We start from the raw sequence: 5,157 nt of genomic DNA, 5'->3' as shown, positions 1-5,157 counted from the left end.
TCAACGGATTTAAATCTTTTGAATTCTTTTTCTATTTTATAAACTCTGGGACTTATTCTGGTCATTTTTTTGTTTTTCTTCTAACGGCCGCAATTTAAGCGCTAAATTGTTTGATTTTTTATTCCTTTTAGTGTATCCATTCATTTTCTGCAGTAAATCTGCAGAAATTTGATTTTTCGGTATTGATTTAAACTTTGTAGGTATTGATATAAAATTTACAGTAAAACACACTACACCTACTATTACTGCACAAGACGAAAACATTTTCAATTGAAACAATACCGTATTGATATAAACTTTAAAATAAATTTTCTGCAACTGTCATTTATTAAATAACAAAGTAAAAACTTTGTCAATTTAAACAATATCTTCGGTTTTTGCTTACATTCTTTTATTGCTTATATTCAATACATCTCCTCGAAATATAAACAAAATAAACTCAAGAAATGAAACATTGTTTCCCGGAAGAGAAACAAAAACGTACAGAATTAAACAAATAAATTCGAACAAATTGCTGTACATAAAATGAGGTGATAATTGGAGTGGTATCTTTTATTAGCTTCATCGGCTTTATGGGCGAAATAATAAAATATCCAAGACTTTTATTGCTTCTATAATACGATGAAAAATTCAGAAAGCGAAATTGCTTTTAAGGAAAGCCTTACACATAACTACGGTGTCGAGAAAAATGAAGACGCAGCGCTTTAAAAAAATTAAACCGTAAATTTTATGTCAGCCTCTTCATAAATAGGCAATAAAATGCTTGTCGGCACATATAAGTTATATGAAACATACAGGGAGGAAAGTAATGCGTGTAATCAGATTTATTTAAACTGTAAAAATATGTTGACGCTAACTTTATCGTTCTTAATTTTTTTATTATAATGAAGGAACGCTAAACATTTTCCTGAGTTTTGTAGGATTATAAATGTAGAAAATAGGAGGAGCATGGGTTCGTCCACTCCATGTTTATTTCGGAATCGAACATCGGTCCGAAATCGAAAATGCTTAGAATAATAAAACGGTGCATATCGGTTAAATCCATAACAATGCCATCTAGTGCAAATCGGTGTAACTACATTACACCTAATAAGTTCTGAGAAATTATTTAGATGGCGTTGTCGCATATACATATAACTTTTTTATAATATCTATTTAAGAAAGTTGTGTTATTCATAGTTAATATCAGCCTAGCTTTTAATTATAAGTTTTATTGTCTCTTCAATTTTACTGAACGCCGTCTACAATTTTTTGTCGCTTTTATGTGAGCAAGACAATTGAGAAATCGTTGCACTGGAAGATGTAGGGTTCGTTTTGATAGAAATACCAGACGTGACTTTTTATAAGACGAGACATCTTAAAATAGTGAGCTTATAAAATTAAATTACTTCGTATAAGATTCGTGGTCACACAGCATGCATTTTAATAGTGCTTCAAATAGGTCCATTTCGTTTCAATCTTATGAAGGAAAATCCACTTTTACCTAGTGTAAAAAAATAATATTATAGATGAGAACAGAGTTCCAGAAATCAGAATACACAGTCTGAACTTTTATTCGTAAAATAATTTTTCATAGCATGTTTAGACGATGAAGCATATAGCTAAATACAAAAAAATTAATACTTTCAACTGATGAACCAATTTTGGTTGGTTGAATGCAAGTGAAAGGTTTTATAAATAGAGGATGATCAAAAAAGAGATGTATGGAAAGAAATTTAGGAGGAGAAAACGTGTGATTAGAACTAACAGAAGCATTAGTAAAAAACAAACAATGCTGCCGACCCCACGTAAAGAGTGGGAAAAGATAATGACAAAGAAAAAGAAGAATATTACACTACACTACGTTACACTAGCAACCTGTCACTATTTGAATCTGGCATTTCAGACTTTTCAAGACAATAATAGGCTTTGTCTACTCCGCAAGGGATTGACGTGATTATACGAGTATATTTGTATGTCACACTGGATTGCATTAACAGCCGAAGATTTAGCGGATTTATCAAAGATGGCTTTAACTTATATTAACAGGAAAAGTTCAGTAATATCTGACACACGCAAAACTATTTATAAGAACTGAACTTTGCGATCAGCCGGAAAAGTTTACTAGGAAAATAACTTGGTAGTAAAGTCGCATTGATCGCTGAGTTAAATATTATCACCTATATTGGACAAAAACTTAAACAAAGTTACTTAAATATTAATAAGTTAATAAACTTACTGTTATTTTTATATTAAGGTGTATTTGTATGTTTATATTATTAGCTTGAATTATTCATATTTGGTTTATTTTGTTGGTATTTACTTAAATCACATGTTACAAAAAATTGCATTAGAATAATAGAACATCAATAATTTTAATTAAAAGAAACAAATGCCAGAATGTGCTCAAGGACGATAATTTGTGTAAGCAAGCGCATTTTCCAATAATCAATTGAAATAGGTGCTTGCATTGTATTACATATGTTTGAGCATTTATTTATCTAGCCCTGCGCCAACGCCAATCTCCAGTTTGGTTTCCTTCCTCCCAAATGTTGACTGGATGAGGTGGCATTAGCGATAAGTCCACCTTTGTGCCATCTTTGTCTGTTTTGTGCTGTTTTATATGTTCTACTCTTATGGGTCAATAAAGAGTTATCTATCAATAGGTAAGTACATACAAAATCATTTTGTTTTATAGCAATATCCAATATGTGGGTTAAGTGATTCGATTTTTTCATGACTTTTTGCAGTCCCCAACGCCTACTATTATACATGTAAAAGGAACTCTGCCTTTTCTGTATAGTAACGTTTTCACGCCTGAACCACTGAAACGATTTTGATGAAGTTTGGAACACATATAGAGTTGGCCCTGAGGAAGTATAGGCATAGACATAAACATTTATTGCAAAAAAACCAATCATGCGGACGAAGTCGCGGGCAAAAGCTAGTTTAACATAAAAACCGATCCCTAAATAAATCTTAAATTTTAAGGATCATAGTATCCGCCTATTGGTCGCGATTCGTAATATTTATGAGGTACAATACCTACATAATGGGCTCTTCAATTTGATTCATTTCCACCGGGAAATAAATGGAAAGTAAATGTAGAAAAAAGATATTTATTATCGAATTACCTGTTCAAGATTTATGTTGTTACGGCAACGCAAATGTGATATTTATATTATTATCATATTTTCATATCAAGCCGGAGAGGAAACTTATTTGTTACATTACAGCTTATGATATAACATTTTATAACTGAAGTGAGAGCGTTAAAACGATTTCTATAAAATTTATATTGTTCAAGATCCTACGGCTATGAGCATTTTTTTGCTTTGTGCGAGTACACACGACTCGCGAGATACCTGGGCCACCTCTCATACACTAATCAAGACGATGTCATACAGTTCCTAAGCCCGCCGTACCTAGTAGCGAATTCCAGTTCTTTTAAGCATTTCCCATAACATTACATACATATAATCACGTCTATATCCCCTGCGGGGTAACCAGAGTCAACAGTCTTGAAAAGACTTATAGGCCACGTTCAGCTATTTGGCTTTATGATAGAATTAAGATTCAAATAGTGACAGAATGCTAGCCCATCGCCTTAAAGAAGAATCCCAAGTGAATAAGCATAACATATACATAACCATAACATTAAACATAATAAATTTGACCTCACCAAGAGACACAAAGTTAACAGACATTTACAAAGTAAATTTTATATCGGTGGTCGGGAAACATGAGCTGAAAAAGTCCTGGCATATACTTAGTTCCTAAGAAAACATCCGACGCTCGGATATACCAAAGTGCTCCAATGTTTGTTCAGGTTATAAATAACGCTAACTAGATGCCAACGGACAGGAAAATTTCATATTTAACCAGCGTTTGCTGGTAAAATTTCATAATCGCAATTTGATTTTCAGATTAGATATTTTATATTCAGTGTGGTTATATACCTAAAACTTTTTTACCTTCGTAACTAAGCCATCGAAAGGGATGTTTTGAGTTTAATAACTATTGGCTCTGTCTACTCCGTGAGAGTATAGACGTGATATGTATGTCTCACTCGATAGTGGACGAAGTATACACAAGGCTAGATGATTACGATTAAAAACTGTTACCTATGTAACGCTATTAGCATTAAGTCCGCCCATTGTAATTTACAAACTGTAAATGTTACAATAAAAGAATAAATAAATAAAAATATCGACTTTGATCAACATTTCTTCTCGCGCTGATTGTAAATGAAAATAAAGAGAAAAGCTTTTACAATTATGTTGGTTTCTTCTTGTATGCAATTTCCGAAACTTACCACTAAAATTACTTCTAAATGTTAAACCGTGTGACCTACAAGTCTTGTTACTAAAGTCTCTGACTGCCATCGAGACAAGATATTTTTATATATAAATACGTGTGGTAAGGAAGGTTTCATAAATAATGAGCGTTTCAACTATTTTTAACCCGACGAGCAAAAAATGGTTCGTTATATTTTATCTTCTTCCAATTAAGGAAAATTTTATTACGTTATTAATAAAAATAAAAAAACAGAAATAACGTTAAGTTAAAATTCCAATCTTAAGGGTCCAATTCCCAAAATTAATAAGCAGTTATTTATACCTCCCTTGAAAATAATTTGCCCAGAAAAATGCCAAGTACCCACACAAATTGGTAGATGTAAATGCACCTATAAAAATGGTTCTTATCTTCTCAGACGTTAATAAAAAGGCGATAATAGCCCGATGTTATTTGGATAAGATATTCAAAGCCAAATTATCCGAAATTGTTTTAGCTCCGAAGAGGGGAAGCGAGTGAATTAATTCAATAAAATTACTCAGCTTTGAAACCTTTACTGGGTAAAAAGCGAGCTTGACTGCTATCTTAATAGGCTGTGTTCAAAAATACACTGTCAATCCTTTATTCCCTATAATTCTTCATACACGGGGATCCAAAAAAAATTTTTTTTTTCGAACCGTTCCTCATACGTCTTTTAAATTTCAAAAATTATAAAAAATCTAGTGTAAATCAATAAGTGAAAATTTTAAACTTTACTAAAATTTACAAATAATTTATATATGGTTTAGGTCAAAACTATGTATAAAAAACAAAATAATAAACCAAAACATATGGGAATAATTTAATATCAGAAATAACACTAAAAATAAAACAAACTAATAC

The sequence above is a fragment of the Amyelois transitella genome, chromosome 13 (genome assembly GCF_032362555.1).
Source record: "Amyelois transitella isolate CPQ chromosome 13, ilAmyTran1.1, whole genome shotgun sequence".
NCBI lineage: Eukaryota > Metazoa > Arthropoda > Insecta > Lepidoptera > Pyralidae > Amyelois > Amyelois transitella.
The sequence above is the reverse complement of the archived record's forward strand: the minus strand, read 5'-3'. Positions refer to the sequence as shown.